The sequence below is a fragment of the Pan troglodytes genome, chromosome Y (assembly GCF_028858775.2).
Source record: "Pan troglodytes isolate AG18354 chromosome Y, NHGRI_mPanTro3-v2.0_pri, whole genome shotgun sequence".
Lineage (NCBI taxonomy): Eukaryota > Metazoa > Chordata > Mammalia > Primates > Hominidae > Pan > Pan troglodytes.
In genome coordinates this window covers 22,807,004-22,828,779 of record NC_072422.2, presented here as the reverse complement: position 1 = coordinate 22,828,779, position 21,776 = coordinate 22,807,004, and the positions used below count along the sequence as shown (strand labels likewise).

The 21,776-nt window shown below is 41.6% G+C and overlaps 1 long non-coding RNA gene across 1 annotated transcript; it reads right to left on the bottom strand.

The window, feature by feature from the left end:
* Positions 1 to 439: 439 nt before the first annotated feature.
* On the bottom strand, positions 440 to 21,754 carry LOC104005655 (uncharacterized). Its single transcript, XR_679055.5, has 3 exons — positions 21,648 to 21,754; positions 11,563 to 11,653; positions 440 to 3,704 (listed from the first exon to the last, which is right to left on the bottom strand). It is a non-coding gene; the product is annotated as an uncharacterized LOC104005655 (long non-coding RNA).
* Between the last annotated feature and the right edge of the window lie 22 nt (positions 21,755 to 21,776).

Here is a 21,776-nt window from a genome sequence, read left to right as displayed (position 1 = left end):
TACAATAATTTAATCTTTTATTATAGGTCTTATATCTTCCACTTCTTGAGCTTCATTTGTTAAATTGGGCCTATCAAGTTATTTACTTCTAATTTGTAACAATCCATGTTTCCAGATCTAGGCAGCTGGCATGCCTGTTATGTGGGATAATGTAGATTTGTGAAAGTTTTATGTATTATGTGGGATAATGTAGCTTTGTTACAATCAATAAATAGCCACGTTTTTCCTCTGCTTAAGGATTGAGACTATAATTTTTATACTTCATACTTGCATGCATTGCCTGAGTCAAAAAAGCTATTACATCTAAAAGAAAACAGTGAAGCATATCATTTGACATGAAGTTTTATCAAAATGACACATTAGCCTACCCCCTTTTTCACAAATATTTAGAAAAGAATAAATTTAAATAAGATTACAAAATAATTTAGTAAATAAAGAATAGTATAACGAATAAAATTTTAATGAATCAGGGTTATTAGTACTTAGTAGCCCCTACAATGTTTTAGAAACTATTCACAGTCATTTACACACATATAATTAATAGCTGAGTCTAAAATATATAATACAGAAATTTGTTAATAATGACAAATTGAAATATTTACAATTATATTAAATGACATTAAGACCATCAGAAATCAAATGTTTAACATTCAGTAACTAAATAAAGACAAGTAATGATAACTTTATTCAAAAGTTTGATTACTAGCAAGAGAGAAAAATTAATAAAATTTTTCAGCAGTGAACCAAAGATACACACTGTATGACAGAGGGCGAAAATAAATGGCAAGGGTTTAGGCCTAACGATATCATTCATTTTATGACAGCAGAAATTCAACAGGTCATATCTTTTAGGACACTAAAATGACAGTAGAAATTCTAAATTGTACTCAACAAGTAATATTTAGCCATGCACAAATTTTGTTTCTTTAAATTAATTTATAAAATAAATAGAAGATTCCACGAATTATTTTTGTGAGGTCAAGGACATACTAAAAGGAAGCACAGTGACTAGAGTCAAAAGACTTGAAATAAGATAAGTCATTCTATCAACTTAATGTTTTACAAAAACAGTAGTTCTTTTTGTATCTAGGTCAGTTCTGTTCACTGCAGTTAAGTATATATTTTCAAAAAGGCACATAAAACAAAATTTTAAGTATCAAAAGAACTACCCTTTACAAGTGACTATTACTACATATTTGAGAGAGATGTTTTGAATGAAGAAACGGAATATCTCATAAGATGTGGTTGTATGCTGCCCAATGCCTATGAAATACTCTACTCATGTGTGCACTGAATATTTGTGCTTTAAAAAGAAAAGGCTACATATTTTTTAAATATTTTAGTGTAGACAAGTAAAAGTTCTCAAGAAGTTACAAGAACCATGAAAATAATGAATACAGTTTAAAAATATATAAGCACTTGATGAAAGCTAAAGTAAATCAAGAGAATAAGCCAGAGAAGTAATCAAACTGAAAAAAAGTGGTCCCTTCAGATACTGATAGATTACAAGGATGTCAAGTCTGTGTGCTGTCCACCTTCCTCCAAGGGAAAATGGAATAAGCACAGAAATAACATGACTACAGACATCTCAAATGTGATATTTCCCAAATATTGGAACCAAGTTAAAAACAGAAGAACACAAGTAAATAAAAAGAAATTTCTGAAGAAAAACTAGGCCACCATTTTCCATATTAAAATAGCATATTTGAATCACAGCTCGGTAGAATGTAAAGAATAAAAAAATTAAGAAAATGTATAAGTGAAACACTAAACAGAGATAAAAAGATTAGTAAAGCTGAATAATGAATAGAATGAATATAACCAAATATAGTAAAGAGAGATGACATATTATAAGATATAGTTTTAACAAGATAAAAGCTGGGATGAGACGCTAAACATGTTAATTATTTCATTAGAACAAAAAGTATGAATGAGGCAGAGTAAATAAGCCCAGCCAGATCCAAGATTTGGGAAAAGAAAATCTTTCCCTCTATGGAAGCAGCCACAAGTATACATTGCAGAGGGCCCAGATCAGAGAGGAATGAGAAGTGGTTGCCATTCTTGCAATCAGTGTTATGTGTTTTCTTGCAGCTGAGGTTTATATAACTGTTCTAAGTCCGGTAAATTGTCTATAGTTGCACAGCTATTAAGAGGCTGAGACGGCAGTCAGGACCAACTCTGTTAAATGTTCATAAACTACTCTATCTCGTGGAACTTCTCTGGATCTTGGAGACTCTGGAGAGTGACACTTCTGCAAACAGAGGCATAATTTATTTGATATTTTTATCCATCTGTTATTATCCTTTACCATTAGGAACAATCTCCTCTGAAAAATGCTTCTGAACCACCTTAGAAGGTCTTTTAATAGTTTGGGAAAGTGGGGCAGGGCAAGGTGGCTCACGCCTGTAATCCCAGCACTTTGGGAGGCTGAGATGGGTGAATCATGAAGTCAGGAGATCAAGACCATCCTGGATAATACAGTGAAACCTCGTCTCTACTAAAAATACAAAACAGTAGTCGGGCGTGGTGGCAGGTGCCTGTAGTCCCAGCTACTTGGGAGCCTGAGGCAGGAGAATGGCATGAACATGGGAGGTGGAGCTTGCAGTGAGCCGAGATAGCACCACTGCACTCCAGCTGGGAGACAGAGCAAGACTCCATCTCAAAAAAAAAAAAAGTTTGGGAAAATGGCTGAGGGTTGAGGTTAGAAATCCAAGGTAAAACATTATGTTATTTATTTTACATCATAGAAGAAATCTGAAAACACATAGAATGCACTCCACTATTCATAATTTTTTTGAGTAATTTCAGGCTATGTTTTTGACATAGACTAAGTTAAATTACTGTGCCAGAGACAATTTCGTCTCTAAAAGAAAGTGACATAAAATAGATCTGCAAAGATACATTTTCTCCTGCTGCAATTTAACTAAACAGCTGAGTGCATCTTCAAGTTGTACTTTGAGTTCAGTAAGATAAATCTGTTTTTTAAGACTCCAAATCTAGCACTAACAATGGGTCAAATCCCTGCAACAGACATGAAAATCACAAAGAGCTAATGCGTTCCTCATCCTGAAATTCTCGCTGCCAGCACAGCAGTCTGAAGTTGACCTGGGTCAATTGAGCTCGGTTGCGGGGAGTGGAGTCCACCATTACTGAGGCTTTAGTAGACAGTTTTCCCCTGACAATGCCAAGGAGGCTGGGAGGTCTGGGTCAGGTGCAGCAAAGTGGCTGTGGCAGACTGCTTCTTTAGATTCCTCCTCACTGGGCAGGGCATATTTGAAGGAAAGGTAACAGCCCTAGTTAGAGGCTTACACAGAAAACCTCCATCTCCCTGGGACACAGCACATGGGGGAAGGGGCGGCTGTGGGTGCAGCTTCAGTGGATTTCATCATTCCTGCCTCCCGGCTCTGAAGAGAGCAGCTGATCTCGACTAGAGGGATTCTGCCAGCACAGTGCACCAGCTCTGCTAAGAGGCAGACTGTCTTCTCAAGTGGGTTCCCCATGACTCCTGACTGGGAGAAACCTCCTAACAGGGGTGGACAGACACCTCATACAAAAGTGCTCCAGCTGGCATTGGGAGGGTATCCTCTTGGGATGAAGTTTCCACAGGAAGGAGAAGGCAGCAAATCTTTGCTGTTCTGCAGCCTTTACTGGTGATACCCAGGTGAACAGGGTCTGGATTGGACCTCCAGCAAACTGCATTGGACCTGCAGAAGAACGTTGCTGTTAGAAGAAAAACTGACAAATAGAAAGCAACAACAGCAACATCAACAGGAAGGACCCACCGCCAAAAAAAAACCCCATCCAAAGGTCATCAGCCCCAAAGTAGATAAATCCATGAAGATGAGGAAAAATCAGCACAAAAATGCTAAAATTTCCAGAAACCAGAATGCCTTTTCTCCTCCAAATGATCGCAACCCCTCTCCAGCAGTGGCACAAAACTGGATGGAGAATGAGATTGAAGAATTGACAGAAGTAGGCTTCAGAAGGTGGGTAATAATAAACTACTCTGAGCTAAAGAAGCATGTTCTAACCCAATGCAAAGAAGCTAAGTATCTTGATAAAAGGTTATAGGAACTGCTAATTAGAATAACCAGCTTAGAGATAAACATAAATGGCCTGATGGAGCTAAACAAAGGCTTTAAGATATATGGGACTATATGAAAAGACCAAACCCACGATTGGTTGGTATACCTCAAAGTGACGGGAAGAATGGATTCAAGCTAGAAAACAAACTTCTGGATATTATCCAAGAGAACTTCCTCAACCTAGCAAGACAAACCAACATTCAAATTCAGGAAATACAGAGAACATCACTAAGATACTCCTTGAGAAGAGCAACTCCAAGACACATAATCCCCAGACTCTCCAAGGTTGAAATGGAGGAAATAATGTTAAGGGCAGACAGAGAGAGAGGTCAGGTTACCTACAAATGGAGGCCCATGAGACTAACAGCAGATCTCTCTGCAGAAACCCTACAAGCCAGAAGAGAGTGGGGGCCAATATTCAACATTCTTAAATAAAAGAATTTTCAACTCAGAATTTCATGTCCAGCCAAACTAATCTTCAAAAGCAAAGGGGAAATAAAATCCTTCACAGACAAGCAAATGCTGAGGGATTATGTCACCACCAGGCATGCCTTACAGAAGCTCCTGAAGGAAGCACTAAATATGGAAAGGAAAATATGGTACACCACTGCAAAAATGCACCAAAATATAAAGACCAATCGATACTATGAAAAAACTGCATCAACGAATGTGCAAAATAACCAGCTAGCATCATGATAACAGGATCAAATTCACACATAACAGTATTAACCATAAATGTAAATGGGCTAAATGCCTCAATTAAGAGACACAGACTGGCAAACTGGTTAAACAGTCAAGACCCTTTGTTGTGCTGTATTCAGGAGTCACATCTCACATGCAAAGACACACATAGGCTCAAAATAAAGGGAAGCAGAAATGGCATATGAAAAGCAAAAAAAAAGCAAAAAAAAAAAAAAAAAGCAAAAAAACAAGACAAGGTTTCAATCCTAGTTTCTTATAAAACAGACTTTAAACCAAGATGAAAAAAGACAAAGAAGGGCACTGCATAAAGGTAAAGGGATCGATGCAACAAGAAGAGCTAACTATCCTAAATATATACCTACCCAACAGAGGAGCACTGAGATTCATAAAACAAGTTCTTAGAGACCTATAAAGAGACTTCGACTCCCACACAATAATACTGGGAAGTTTTAACACCCCACTCCCAATATTAGACAGATCAATGAGACAGAAAATTAACAAGGATATTCAGGATTTGAAATCAGCTCTGGACTAAGTGGACCTAATAGACAACTACAGAACTCTCCATGCCAGACAAACAGAATATACATTCTTCTCCAGGCCACATAGCACATATTCTAAAATTGACCACATAATTGGAAGCAAAACACTCCTCAACAAATGCAAAATGATGGAAATCATAACAAACTGTCTCTCAGACCACAGTGCAATCAAATCAGAACTCAGGATTAAGAAACTTACTCAAAACCACATAAATACATGGAAATTGAACAACCTGCTCCTGAATGACTACTGAGTAAATAACAAAATTAAGGGAGAAATTAAGTTTTTTTTGAAACAAATGAGAACAAAGAGACAATGTACAAGAATCTCTGGGACACAGATAAAGCAGTTTTAAGGGGGGATATGCTGGCACTAAATGCCCACAACAGAAAGCTGGAATGATCTAAAATCGACACCCTAACATCACAATTAAAATAACTAGAGAATCAAGAGGAAACAAATTCAAAAACTAGCCGAAGAAAAGAAACGACTAAGATCGGAGCAGAACTGAAGGAGATAGAGACAAGAAAAACTGTTCAAAATCAATGATTCCACTAGCTGGTTTTTTGAAAAGATTAACAAAATACATGGACCACTAGCTAGACTAATAAAAAAGAAAAGAGAGAAGAATCAAATAGACACATTAAAAAATGATAAATGGGATATCACCACTGATTCCACAGAAATAAAAACTACCATGAGAGAATACTATAAACATCTCTACACAAATAAACTAGAAAATATCGAAGAAATGGATAAATTTCTGGACATGTACACTTTCCCAACACTAAACCAGGAAGAAGTTGAATCCCTGAATAGACCAATAACAAGTTCTGAAATTGAGGAAGTAATTAATAGCCTACCAATAAAAAAACACTGAGAACCAGATGGAGTCACAGCCGAATTTTACCAGAAGTGTAAAGAGAAGCTGGTAACATTCCTTCTTAAACTATTCCAAACAATTGAAAAGGAGGGACTCCTCCTTAATTCATTTTATGAGGTCAGCATCATTCTGATACCAAAACCTGGCAAAGACACAACCGCAACAAAAATTTCAGGCCAATATCCCTGAGGAACATCGATGCAAAAATCCTCAATAAAATGCTGGCAAACCAAATCCAGCAGCACATCGAAAATGTTGTCCACCATGATCATGTCAGCTTCATCCCTGGGATTCAAGGCTGGTTCCACATATGCAAATCAATAAATGTAATCCATCACATAAACAGAACCAGTGACAGAAACCACAGGATTTTCTCAATAGATGCAGAAAAGGCCTTTGATAAAACTTAATATCCCTTCATGTTAAAACCTCTAAATAAACTATGTGTTGACGGAAAAAATCCCAAAATAATCAGAGCTGTTTATAACAAACCCCTAGCCAATATCATACTTAATAGGCAAGTGCCAGAAGAATTCCTTTTGAAAACCAGCACAAGACAAGGATGTCCTCTCTCAGCACTCCTATTCAAGATAGTACTGGAAGTTCTGGCCAGGGTAATCAGGCAAGAGAAAGAAATAAAGGGTATGCAAATAGGAAGAGAGGAAGTCGTACTGGTACCAAAACAGATATATAGACCGAAGGAACAGAACAGAGACCTTAGATTGCAGGGATATGGAGGAAGCTGGAAGCCATCATTCTCAGCAAAATAACAGGAACAGAAAACCAAACACCACATGTTCTCACTCATAAGTGAAAGTTGAACAATGAAAACACATGGACACACGGAGGGGAACATCACACATCGGGGCTTGTCAGGGGGCATAGTGAAGGAGAACATTAGGACAAATACCTAATATATGTGGGGCTTAAAACCTAGCTGACAGTTTGATAGGCGCAGCAAGCCACCATGGCAAATGTAAACCTATGTAACAAACCTGCACATTCTGTGCATGTATCCCAGAACTTAAATTATAAATAAATAAATAAATCTCCAGCAAGGAAGGAAACCAGAGAACAGGTTAGAGTCCTGCTATTCACATCTGAGTACACAGACTCAGTCCCCAACTCTCTTATTTTTATTCTGCCAGCTATGACCTGAATATGAACATAACAGACACACAAGAGTTCCAACACCTGACAATCTGCTTCTGCCCAAGAAGAGTGCCCTCCCTTTTGTCCATACGGCAACTCATGGTACTGAGAAGTGGCATGGGGCTGCCCAGATGAGATGATGAGAGAGGCCTGCCCTGGATGGACCTGTCCTGGGCTGCTCTGTGTTATCTGTAGGTGCACCTGGCCAATGGCCAGGGGTATCAGGAATGAGGGCTGAGTTGATATCTGTGTTATCAGACAAGGTTTTTACATTGAGCCTTTGTAAGGCTAGAACTCAGAATTATCAGGGCACAATGAAAGGACATCTCACTCTCTTGAGCATCTCTCACCAACAGAGGTGAATACAGAGCTGTCTCAAGAATGTGGGTTCCTGGTTTCTTAACTGCTGTGGGGTTCTGTCACCAGGAAAGTGTGTCAAACTCTTCAAGGTTCCATCCACTGGGCCCCTTCTTTCTGTAAGACCTACCCAAAGGCCCTACTATGCTACTGATTGCTCAGTCTCCTCTTCCATGTGAACTCTTTATTTGTACACAGTTATGCAAACACAACTTCCCCTTAATTCCCTGGAAAGGCCTACATGCAGCCTGGGTTCCAGGATATGAGACAGCTGGAACGTAACCCTGTTTTTCTTATCATCTCTAGGACCTAATAAAAGTCACTGTGTATTTGAGGCTTCCCCAGCCTCCTAGCGTGCACAGTGGGGATAATGTTATCTACTTCCTAGGGAATGTATCAGAGGTATATAAGATAAAACATAAAAATCGTTGTGTGGTTTCACCTGTAAATAACGCACACACTTAGAGGTGGAAGCATTAGGAGAATAGGTGTGAGGTAGCATGGGCCACAACTCAAGTAGGCCTGGGGTCTAGCAGTGTAATCTTGGGAAAGTCACTTCCCCACTGGGCTTCAGTTTCATTCTGAAACTGAAGTATGAGGTTGAAATTAAATGTAGATATCATCCTCTGGCATTGATATTGTTTAGCTGTCTGCCCCCACACAAACCTTATTTTGTATTATAACCTCCAGGTGTTAAGGGAGAGAACTGAGGGGAGTTGATTGGATTATGGGGACGGGTTTTACTCATGCTGCTCTTGTGATAGTGAGTTCTCACGAGATCTGATGGTTTCATAAGTATCTGGTATATCCCCTGCTCTCACTCACTTCATCTGTTGGCCACCATAATTGGAAGTTTTCTGAGCCTCTCCCACCCAATCTTGAGGAACTGTGAGTCAATTATCCTCTTTTCTTTATAAATTACCCAGTCTCAGGTATTCCATCATTGCGGTATAAGAATGGACTAATACAAGCATTAAACTTTCTAGTGCCTTCTTATTATATATAGAATTATATCCATGTGCCTTATCTCACCTATGTCAGGGAAAGCCTTCACAAAGTCTCCCAGCACTAGGTGGTTAGTGACTCAGTTTGTAATTAAACAAAATGGCCTACTGCTTGATGTCAGTAGTATGGCACTTGGGTTTTGAGAAAAATGGCATCTTGTTGTAGGTTGGCCAACAGGAGATAGAAGTCCAGCTCAAATCGGTTTTCTTATATAGGCTTTAAGGTGTTGATTTAAAAAAGCTTAAGAAGTGGGCTCTGGATTAGGAGGGGATTGCTGGAAGAAAAGTAGTAATATGGAAAGTCATGAGACATGCACAGTCATCTCCTCTTGCTTCCTCACAGGTCACATGAATATTCAGGGAGAGTTAGTATGAAACATGCAGTGGAAATTTGGGTTCTAACATCAGCAAACTCATTCTCCATGGACTTCAGTTGACCATATTGGTTCCAACAAATTCCAGCCAATTTTAAAAAATCTTATAAGCAGAGGAAACTTAAGTGTTTCAACAAGCTGTTTCTTATCTTTCATTCTAAATATACAATTTTTAAAGTCTTTTTTTTTTTTGATAGTTTGGAGGCACAAATTCAGCTTTTGTCAAATGGAATACACAATAGTGTATGACTTTTGTATTAGTTCAGGCTGCTATACCAAAGAACCATGAACTAGACAGCTTATAGACAACAGGATTTAATTTCTCACACTCCTAGGGGTTAGAAACTTGAGATCAGGGTATTAGCATGGTTGAGCTCTGGTGATGACTCTTCTGAATTTCAGACTGCACACATCAAGTTTTATTCTCATTTGGTAGGAGACAGACATCCCCCTGGGGTTTCTTGTATAAAGCCAATAATCTCAATCATCATGGCCTCAACCTCAGGAGTTAATTACAACCTATCTCCTTATAGCATTACACGGGGGGTTACAATTTTAATACAAATTATTGTAACTCTCAAGATTTTTTTTAAAGCTGTCATTATTCCTCCTACTGGGTTTTTCCTATTTGCTTCCTCAGTCTTTCCCTTTCTTTCTGTCTCTTTTTGTGTGAACCTGTTTGCCTAATTCTGTCTCTCAATTGTATTCCTCGAACAGAGGAAGCAAGCTCCAATGCTATGAGATGCTCTATGTACAGACGCACATAACAAAGAACGGAGAGAGTGCTCAGGCCAGTAGACAGAAGTAAGGTCATGCTCTCAGTCTACACTTAACCCTGCCAATTTTCACAAGCATGAGCTTAAAGTCTGATGCTTTCCTGGTCCACCTTCAGTTGAGATCACTTCCCCAATCTCATAAGGGACGTGAAGGCAGAGGCAGCTAACTAAACTGTGTCCAGATTCTGGTCCACACAAATTGTGAGATAGTATATACTATTGAAAGGTGCTAAGTTTTAGGGCCATGTTGTCAGAAGGAGCAGATATCTAGCCTCATCTCCCGAGCCCCAGGATTCTCCATGCCTCTGCTTATCTCTTCCTCAGGCTGTCTGTACCATATTGGTCCCTTTCTAATCTCTGCCAAACTCACACCTGTAAGACTCTTCACCAAGGGTGGCTTCTCGCTGACACATTCTTGTGCAGAGATGCCTCCCTGTTGTCATTCTCATCATGGATTAAAGATCACCTCAGTGAGGCCTTTGGGTACCCACATGCAATGACTTTGCAGCTCTTCTCAACATTCTACTTTATATGATAGTCCTTGCTCTTTTCTTTTATATATACTTGCTTTAGTGCTTTTGTCGAGCTGTCTTCAGACTGTTCTGTCCTCAGAGGGGCATGCAGCCATGATGTAATCATTTTCTGTGCTACATGTTGGGCCCACCAAGGTAGCTGGCAAAGGGTGAGTGCAAGGGAAAAGAGATTGGCTAAGTGGGCAATGTGGAAACTGTTGATAATAACATGAGGTGTGTGACTCTTACTTGCTCCAGCTGCTCCGGCAAATCTCAATAGGCACCAGAAACACAGCAGGCTGTAACCACCTCAAGGCCATCACTAACACTGCAGCCCCATGCAGGAACATTATGGAAAAAAATCAGGTACCATTTTTTTGCGTCCTCAAGACACTGACTCTTTAGAGTTCCAGGGGACAAAGGAGCAGGATCAGAAGGCTCCAAGTACAATGAGTGACCTTGGAATCCTCCATTGCCCTCTCTTTGCCTCCACCATTTGGGGTGTGCTATTTACTCATGAGGCACCCTCCCCTTATCCAGGGAAATTATTTAAAACGACTTTCAAATGAGGAGCTCAAAAACCCAACAGGAACTGGCATTTTCCCGTGACTTCAGAGTCAGGGTCCAGTGCTGTGGCACGTTTAGCTCTATCCCATCTTTATCTACCCAAAATCCCTCTGGAGTGGCCATGCCTCTGCCTGATTTGAAGGGCCTCAGGGAGTAGAAGCATTTTTGCAGAGTCTCAGAGCAAAGAGTCCTAGTTCACCAATGAAGAACCAAGGCTGGCAGACACTTATGAGTATGTGAAACAATCGAGGTTACCCACTTCGAGCACCCCTATTTATGAGGAAGAAAACAGTCTTTTCTGTAGCCATTGTCTACATTAGGCTGAGGTGGAGCATAGCTCGTTTTACTTCCAGCTCTCCACAGAGGTGGATGCAGAACCGCAGTCCTGTCCTCTTGAAACCGACCTGGAGAGGACCTCAGGTGAAGCACAACCCTGGAACTGCTCATTCTCTGTGCCCCTGGATATGTATCTAGGGAAGCGGATGCCCTTGCCTTATGGCACATCTGTCCACCCAGCTATTCATTTGTAATACATGGCCTTTAATACTTTGAAGTGAATTTATTTTCACCTAATTTGTTGAGAATTTTTATCATAAAGCGATGTTACCTTTTGGAAAAAAGTTTTCTTCATCTATTTAAATGTTATGCTTGATCCTGGGTCTGTCATTCTGATCAGAAGCTGACAGGTGCATCCATTCCTAGAGAAGAGCATGAGAACGTCAGATCTCACGTTCCGTGAACATGACCTGCTTATGATGTCCACTCTCAGTGTCTGACTCCCTGAAGTAAATTGTGGCCCAGGAACTGTCATCTGCTGTCTTCACTGAATTATGCCAAATGTCTGAAAACTGCATTATATATACGTGATGAATAAATAAGCCCTAACTACAACCTCTTTAGCTATGTCTGAGTGTGCCTGGGGCACACTCAGAGAGATAACAGGATCTCTCTGTTTCAAGGACAAAGTTCAGCTAACAGGAAGCTCAAACGCCCTTTACAAATGTAAGAAAATGTTTGTTTTCTATATAATTGTCCAATTATAGAGGGACATGAGTCATTGTGACATGAAAGACCTTCTGGGGTGAAAGAAGAGAAAAAAATAATAAATACGAACAATCAGAGCATGCCCCAGCAGCCTTTCCACAAAGCCAAGCATTAGGGATCCACTTTTCATGTTTTATGCCATTCATTTCTCACAAAAACCATATAAGGTTGTGGGGGAAAGTTAAATATTCAATTTGAATTCAATTGAACATGGACAAAAGCAATGGTCACTAAGTCCCAGAACAGGTTGCATGAGCCGCTTGAAGCATTCGTCCAGCACTGTTTTGGAGAAGTATCTGTTTCAATCTATTCCTATATGTTATTGAAAAACAACAGACAATTGCAAAAACAAGTTAACCTTTTCATGTTCCTTGAGCCCAGTTGTGAAGAGCCCTCGTGACTGGGCCTCATGCCAAACAACTCATTCCAAAAAGAGCTAGGGCCCTAGGCCACGCCGAAAGTTCATAAGACCTCTTCTTGTCTGTGCACGGACGGGTGACCTACTCTGGAGTCGAGGCTATTGCTTCCCCGTCTGGTCATGAATCCTCCGCAGTCTGGTAAATGTAAATATGTATATATGTTTCCCTTCTCCCCTTCCCATTGCAATTTGCTTATTATAGCTGCACTGCCATTTACATGAGATAAGGCTTGTTTACCCTTAAAGGTTTTTTTGTGTGTGTGTTTTCTTCTCCCCTTGCACGTCTCTCGTACAGAACAGAGGCTCATTTTACAATTCTCTACAGAGAATTGCAGCTGCAAATTGAGGCTGATAAGGATGCACTGGTATCCTAAGACACAGTTAGTAGCTGGCAGAGTCACCACTGTGCCTTGGAGAAGACATATGCTCAACTACTACACAGCTGGTCCAGAAACTATAGAGTGGTGGGGAAGTCCTGGTAAAAGTTGAGAAAAATGTTAAAGAAGAAGAGAGTTTGACCCTGGAAGGTGCTGTCAGGGACTTTGTCAGCTTCTCCGTTGTGCCTGGTTTGGCGCATTGGCATCATTCACACCTCTAGGTTCAGAATAGACTCATTTCCTCTTGGGGAGGGGACAAGACCTTTCATGGCAAGACCATGAAACACCAGAGGCCTGGAATGTGGAGCTCAGATCAGGAAATCCCCATCCTTCAGAGATTTGGGCATGTGGAGGACATGGGTGTTTATGGTGAAAAAGATTTTAGGCCTCTGATATCAAACTTAATGTGCAGGTAGAGAATAATTAAACCATGAATACATTCAAGGCCTTCACGATATCATATCAGCTGTAAGACAACAGCACCCACTTGTATTAATAATCTTTATGAAGAACATTATCCCAGAGAATTCTCAAAAAAACATTCTCAGTCTACAAATGAGAAAACAAGGCTCTGTGATATCAAATGGCTGCTCAGAAAAACACAGGTAAGAATGAGAATCTTCCACGGTGAGGGTTGCATGAAATTCCCTTTAAGCTACCTGAGGCTCTATGTCTGTCCCTGACATAGAGGAAAGGGCATGGGGAAGCCTCACTTTCTTTCTATTTTAGAGACAGGGCACAGGACAAGATACCCTAAGACAACCCTTTTGACTTAAAGCAACTTAACTGGGTCTTTTAAAACCTTAAAAGGAGTCTTGAGAAACAACTACAGCAACCCCACACCTGACAAAGGTGTCAGTGCTCGGGGACTCCAAGGTGAGAGAAACCCCTCAGAGGGCCAAGGAATTGAGCAGGTTAACTGAGGGAACAGAAAATCCAAATAGGTATAAATCAACTGAAAGGTAACTCAAATATATCAGTTGAAAAATTGAAATAGAAACATAATTTTTTGCCACATAGCAGATTGACAAAAAAATTAAAAGAATGTTAACATCCAAGGGGGTCTGGATACACAAAAGTAGATAAATTCAGAAACTACTATTTACAGTATACCTTTCACAACCCTTTTGGAATATATTCCGGCTTTACCTATTAAAACTTTACACTTTCCTACTCTTTCACTGAGTAATCATTTTCCTGGGAGACTATAATCTACAAGGGATTAGTAAATGTTGTGAGCTAGACTGCATTCCCTTCCTAAAAATTATATGTTCATGTCCTAACACCTAGTGCCTCAGAACGTGACTATATTTGAACATATAGCCTCTGCAAATGTAGTTAAGTGAATTAATTGGGGTGCATCCTAATTCCAGATGACTGGAGCCCTTATTAGAAGAGGCAGGAAGGACAGAAAAGCACAAGAGAAGATCTTGTGAACACAGAGATAGAAGATGATCATCTACAAGCCAAGGATGGAGACCTCAGAGAAACCACACAGCCAGTAGCTTGAGGTTGGATTTCTAACTTCCAGAATTGTGAGACATTCCATTTTTGTCGTTAAAGAACTTCAGCCTGTGGTACTGTATTATGGAAGTCATAGCAAACTGTTACAGCCTATTAGGACACAGATAAGATATTCCCTGTAGCGGCCAGGCATGGTGGCTTACACCTGTAATCCCAGCACTTTGGGAGGCCAAGGCGAGTGGATCATGAGGTCAGGAGATGGAGACCATTCTAGCGAACATGGTGAAACTCTGTCCCTACCAAAAAAAAAAAAAAAAAAAAACCACACACACACACAGAAAAAAAATTATCTGGGCATGGTGACAGGCGCCTGTAGTCCCAGCTACTCAGGAGGCTGAAGCAGGAGAACGGTGTGAACCCAGGAGGCGGAGTGCAGTGAGCAGAGGCTGTGCCACTGCACTCCAACCTGGGCAACAGAGCAAGACTCCGTATCAAAAAAAAAAAAAAAAAAAAAAAGTATATTCCCTGTAACATGGCTAAAGTGGAAATAGAATTTACTATGTCAGGCTCAACCAGTATTAAAAGGCTAAATTACTGAGGGAAAGGCTCCACTTATGGAATCTTATGAAGACATATGAGGGCAAATCTCCTGTCCTGATGAGGCTATAGAGGTGGGCTCTGGGAGACACATGTATAGAGTCTCATAAGACCCTTTTGCATAACTCCCACTTTTTGGGTAAAACCTCTCTCTGGTAACAGTGTGAACTTCTAAGACTTAGAGAAGGTCTGGCAAGGCAATGAAGCTGCCTGCTACAGGAAGTATCTGGGGTGGGTAGATATAACAATAAAAATAATAGCAACATGCAAAGATACTCACAACCTAATGTAAAGTAAAAACAACACAGAAGTGTTTCTTTTGACATTCCTGCAAGCATATGACTGGTTACTGTGCACCTAAGTTGCCATTATGGACTAATGGAGGCCAGATTCCTCTGGGAAGGAACTGTGGGTACTTAATGGAGAAAGCCCTAAACGGTTTCTGGGGAATCCTCACATTTGGGTCATGGTCCTGGGCTTCCCTGGTCTTTTCCATTTGGAGACCTCTCTGTGCCCACCTTGACTCCAGTCTAGCACGGGCCATGGTTGTTGGCATGGTGCACCTGCCTTTTGTTCAATGAGATAGAGTAGTTGGACTCATCAAACAGCTCCTCAGGGATCTCCTGAATAGAGTTCTGCAAAGAGAGTGCCTGGAAGCCTGGCCAAGAGGCATCAATGGCATCCTGGCTTTCCCCGCAGAGGAAATTCCAGTTAGAAAGTCTACTCCCCATATCAGGCACATAGGAGCATTTGCATAGACCTCCAGCCAGGGAGAAAACAAGATGACAGCTTGAAGCCTTAGAATAAACATCTGAACAGACAAAGGTGATCCCCAGCACTCACCTTCCCCTCCTGCCAGCTGTAACCTGTGGTGTAAATTTGACAGGATTTTAGCCTCCCAATATCTGGAAACCTGCTCCTGTCAAGAAAGGACCCATTATCTCTTTCTTTCCCACGAGACGTGGAGATGAGGAGGGGTGTGTGGCTACCGAGATGATATCAAAGGTGAGGCCTGGCCTGGATAGGCCTGCCATGGATGGCCTTGTGTTATCCATGGGTAACCCCTTCCAAATGGCCAGAAGAGCCAGTGGTGCAGAATGAGCACTGTCTCCATCATAAAAAAAAGTTTCTCAGTTCAAGCCTTCCTGAGATGAGAGCCTCAGAAATTCAAGACATAGTAGGAGAACATCTTGCGGTCTTCACACTCTCCTTAGTAAATACAAGGCTGTCTCTAGAATGAGGGCTCCAGGTTACCAGAGTTCTCAACTTCCTTTGAGTTTGTAACTAAGGAAGTGAGGTCACTTCGAGATTCCATCACCTGCGCTCCTGTGTGGGAAAGGCACGAGGGGAAAAGAAAAGGCACCCACAATAGTTTTAAGGATAAACAGCCTTTATCCCAAGTGTATGGCAATGCAGACACGATAAGCAAATAATATAATAAGCAAATTGCAATGGGAAAGAGAGAAAGAAAATATATATATGTATATTTATATGTATATTTTATATATATATACATATATATGCATCTATATATGTATATATACACATTTATATACATATATATATATGTATATTTACACTCACCAGACTATGGAGGATTCATTACCAGATTGGGAAGCAAAAGCCTGGGCTCCAGAGTCGGCCACCTGTCCATGTACAGAAAACGAGAGGTCTCATGAAACCTCGGCACAGTCTGGAACCCTAGCTCTTTTCGTAATGAGTTGTTTGGCATGAGGCGCAGTCACAGGTGCCCTTCACAACTGGGCTCAAGGAACACAAAAGATCGACTTGTTTTTGCAATTATCTGTTGTTTTTTCAATCACTAATGTATAGGAACGGATTGAAAGATTTCTCTGGAACAGCGCTGGATGAATACCTCAAGGGGCTCATACAACCTGTTCCAGGACTTGGTGACCATTGTTTGTGCCCATGTTCAATTGAGTTCATATTAAATATTTAACTTTTCCTCCACATTAGATTCCCAATTCTCAGAACCATGTCCACCACCACAGGGCCTGGCTGGGAATATTGTCACTCATAGAGTTTAGAAGATGCAATGCTGGTCAGTGGTGATGCTAGGGTGTTGGATGAGGACAGCTGGGACAGTCCCTCCAGGTTGAGGGAGGAGTTGGCCTCTCTTGCGGGGTCCTTGGCATGTCATTGCCCCTTTGGGCCTCTGTTTTCTTATGTGGAAAATGTAGGAATGATGAGCCTGTTGGGCAGGCCTCACAAGGCGATCATGGGGCTCAGGGAGAAAGAGAATCTGAGGGTGCTTGTGTCTGGCTCATCCTGAGAGGGATGATGGTGACAGCAATCATGACAGCCACATGAAACCGAGGTGTTAAGAGGCCTTGTGAGGTAGTTGGTTCCCACCACACTTTCCAGTTGAGGAAAGAGCTCAGGGAAACCCGACTGCATGCCCAAAATGACACATCCAGGGAGTGTTGGACCTGGGAGGGAGTCTAGAGTCAGAGCTCACTGGAGGTGGTCAGAGCACTAGACAAGCTGACTCAGGCCACTTATCCGTGTCCAAGGTTAGTGTGGCTGAGGCACAACTGAAAGAAGCATATTTTCACTGACCTTGTCCCTCATCCTAGCAGATGGAGACCTATAAGTTGTCTACCCTGTAGCGGAGCCCCAGAGAGCTCAGATGAAGCTGTGACAGCAGAAGGTGAATGTACCTGTAGTGGGGAAGGGCTCCAGGGTTTCAGAGAACACAGCTTATTTCTCCCAGCTGGAGACCTCCAAATCAAAAAAGCAGAGGGGCTTTCTACTCCAGCCCTTTTCTCCTGGGGCTGCAGTGCCTAAAACACCTTCATTAGACAGACCAGAGGAAGGCCTGGGAGAGCTGGGCTCCCTGTGGCTTTTAAAACAGGTGGAGCCAGGGACCACATGACCTTGTGGCTTATTAAAATCCCACCAAGGAGGTAATTATGGTGAGGTTAATGGCCACAGAGGACAGCTAATGGAAAGACATAGAGAATTGGGAAAAGAGAGCTGAGGGTTTTCAGCTACTCCAAGTGGGTAACCTAGGTAGAGGGCGCCAGGAGGCAGGGGTTTATAAGATTTCAGGGGACAGGACTTGGGTGGGCACCTGAGAGCAGGTGCTCCTCACCACTACCACTCTGATGGTGCAGGTGTCATGCCCTCTCTGGAGACATTCCTCACTGATCTGGTGATGCTGGACATTGCCATGAAGGAGTGTGTGGATGTGAGTGAGCCTGGAGCAGACGGGTCAGGGACCAGGATCCTGAGGTCTGGGAGAAGAGAGTCTTGAACTGAGTTCCTAGATCTCAGTCCTTGCCAAAATTTCTTGCAAGGGCCTCACAGCCCTCCCCACCCCGTAAACAGGGTATTTGACTCATGAGTGATGGAGGCTGCACAGCAGCCATCAGTCCCACTCCCTGAGTAGTGAAGCTGCAGAGCTGCAAGGCCTCTTTTGTGCACATTCTCTGACCCTGGTGGCTCTGGTGGTGGTGAAGCTTGGAAATCCCAGGAAATGGAGGCTACTCATGGACCAGCGGACCTTTCTGATGGTCTTTGGCTTTCTGTCTTCCAGAGAAATATGATCAAAACCCAGAAAAACACAAAGGTGAGCAGTAGCTGAAGTCCTCACTTTGCGGGAGGGTGGAGGTGGAAATCAGAAATCACCCTGGGCAGGACATTCCCTGGTCCCGTCTTCCACATCTAAGATTTATTGAAAGGAAGTAATACACAGAGAAGGAGGAGACCTATCCTAATGCAGGGTGCAGTCAGGGGAGTGAAGTTGATGACAAGTTCCTAGAGGAAGGGCTGTTTACATTCAACTCTGAGAACAAGTTAGGGCTGCATGATATTGGAGGAGAGGTGACAGCCTCTTAAAAGAAACACCCCATAGACCAGCCCTGCTCCCTTCTTCTTTTATAAGGCCCCTACAGAGTCTCTCACCCAGGCCCTGTCAGCAACCTGTCTTTCCCTCTGTCTCCAGAAGATTAAAGTCCTCCAGGAGATGCAGCGGTTCCAGATAGCTGGAAACAATCATCATCTTCAGACTCAAGAGGAATTTCTGGCTTGGTTCCAAGCCTGGAGCAGCACAATCAGAATAAAAGGCAAAGACCTAGCAGATGAGCAGAGGGCAGGAGGGGAGCCTGTCTTGCCGCCAGCCTCACACAGCCTGTGGCCATGGTTCCCTGGCCGGCATCAGGCCCTGTTGCAGCTGGACTCCAGCTGCTGGGGAGGAACTGGGGGACCTGAGGTGTGGCTTCTGGAACCTCACAGCTGTCACTCTTCTCTGAAGTTGCTATCCATGAAGAACAGGCTGTGATAAAATCTCAGAGCCCTTAAGTGCCTGTTGTTGGAATTGCTTTCATGGTTCACTGAAGTTTGTACTAAGCATGGGCTCTGGAAGTCAGGCTGCTCGAATAGGGTCCCAGCCGCACCATTGACCAGCCCTGCGAGTGGGGCAGAAAGCTCACTGCTCTGGCACTTGAGGCATCACGTCGTAAATTTAATGCACCCAATCCCCTTTTCACTGTTACCTACCTTTCTCTATAATCACCATGACCTGATCTCTGCTAGCATTTTTCTTAAAATGGATAAACATATGTTATATAGTATACATTATTCTTCCTCATGATTTTTTTGCTATATTGTATGTTTCCACTCATAAGAGATATTTAGAGCAGTTAAGTTCATAGAAACACAAAGTAGAAGAGTAGTTCCCAGGGACTACACAAAGGGCAATGGGAAGGGAGTGCTGTTTACTGGGTACAGATCTTCAGTTTTAAAAGATTGAAAAAAAGTTCCTTATGAACGTGGACAATCGTTGCAAAACAATGTGAATGTATTTAATTTCTTTAAACTGCACACACACAAAACAATACTAAAATGGTTAATTTTATGTATTTTCATATTTTACTAAAATGTAAAAACTACTTTCTAAAATGAACAGACTATAGCTGCTTGCAAATGGTGGGTGAATATCACAAATGTAATGTTGCATAAAAGACAGTAGACATGCCAGCTTGGGCAACATGGTGAAACCCTGTCTCTACCAAAAACACAAAACAATTAGCCGGGCATGGTGGTGCAAGGCTGCGGTCCCAGTGACTCAAAAGGCTGAAGTGGAAGGATATCTTAAGCCTGGTAGGCAGAGGTTGCAGTCAGATCATGCCACTGCACACCAACCTGCAGAAAAGAAAGAAAGAAAAAAGAAGAGAGAAAGAAGGAAGGAAAAAGAAAGAAAGAAGAAAGAAGAGAAAAAGAAAGAAAGAAAGAAAGAAAGAGAAAGAAAAGAGAGAAAGAAAGACAGAAGAAAAGGAAAGAAAGCAGATAGAAAAGGAAGGAAAGAAAATAGATGTACAAGTATACATACTATATAATTTCATTTATATAAAATACTACAATCAAATAAAACTGAGGTTCTGACTTCCACTAACTGTGGAGTAGCTTGTTCAACTCTCACAAATAACGATGATGAAACTTGAATAAAATATATTATTTTAGAAAAACGCCTATGCATAATACATATATGACATATGTGTTTAACAACTGAATGAAGATTTCAGCTATGCCCACTGTAGCGGAGATAAGCATTGGTTTGACACTAGCCCAATGAACCCTGTTTATAAAACAAAAGTCTTCAAGGTAAAACAACAAAATCCAGAGTTTCTATCTATAATTATCATTTATAGTTTCTGGTACACAATTTTAAAATTCATAAGACTTGTAAAGAAACGTGAAAATGTAATCCATACACAATATCAAAAGCAGGCAGTAGAAGCTATCCTAGGATATTGCAATCAGCAGACAAGAATTTGAAGGCAGTTTTTATGAATACGTTCGTGGGGAAAAAAGAAAATATTCTGTTCATAAACAAACAGATGTGGAACTTCAGCAAAGAAATGAACTTATATATAAAAAAAACAATAGATAAGGAAATGAAAAAAAATTTTGAGTTTGTCCACAGATTTAAAACAGAAGACACAGCAATAGAAATTATCAGTCTGGGAAAAAAAAGTACAAAAAGTTTAAAGGAAATGAACAGAGTTCTCGAGACCTGTGGAATGACTGAGTCTAAGGAGAAGGGAGAGACAAAAAAAAAAAAAAAATTAAATAGGGAACAAAAGCAAATCAAAAACTAATAGCGGAATACTTCCAAAAACTATCCAAATACCTAAATATTTATATCCAAAAGGTCAATAAATACAAAACAAAATACAAATAAAACCACAGCAAGGCCATATCGTGGTTTATGAAACAGTCAAGGCAGGAATTTTGCTTGACTTGCTATGATTTCTAATTGCTACTATTTATGGATACTATGGAAATAAATAGTAAGTAGAATGGGAGATAGGTTATTCTCAGAGTTTTTTTTTCTTTTTTTGCAAAGATGACTGTTATTAAAGGTAGATGACTTTCCAGCATGTCGAAAGAGGCGTGGCAGGGGAGGGGCGAGGAGAAGGGTCGGGGCTGAGGGAGGGGCCCTGCAAAGGTCTGGGCGCGCCCAGCTCTCCGCGAGCAAGCGTTATGGCAATGCTGGGCAGGCTGTCGGAAGCTCCCGGGCTCTATCTTGTCAGAGAAAAATCAAACTTCAGGCACACAGTCGTGCAACTGGCACGTGGGGAGACTGTGTCACAATTACAAGTGAGACCACCTGCCCTGGCCATGCTGTCTCCTGGCACGCAGAAGTTTGGGAACAGATAGGCTCCCCACAGCAGGGAGGAATTGCACTGGAAACATGGAGGGGCGGAGGAGAAGATGAAATTTTCCCCGTAGTGTTGGAACTGTAGTCTCAGAGAAGATGAAACTTACCCCGTAGTGTTGGCATTGTAGTCTCAGATCCACTCCCAGCCTTTTTGTCGCGACAGTCGGACTATAATCCCAGCATGCGCTGGGCTTAGGGGCGGTGCCCAGCCCTGGAGGAAAGGTCAACAGGGTGGG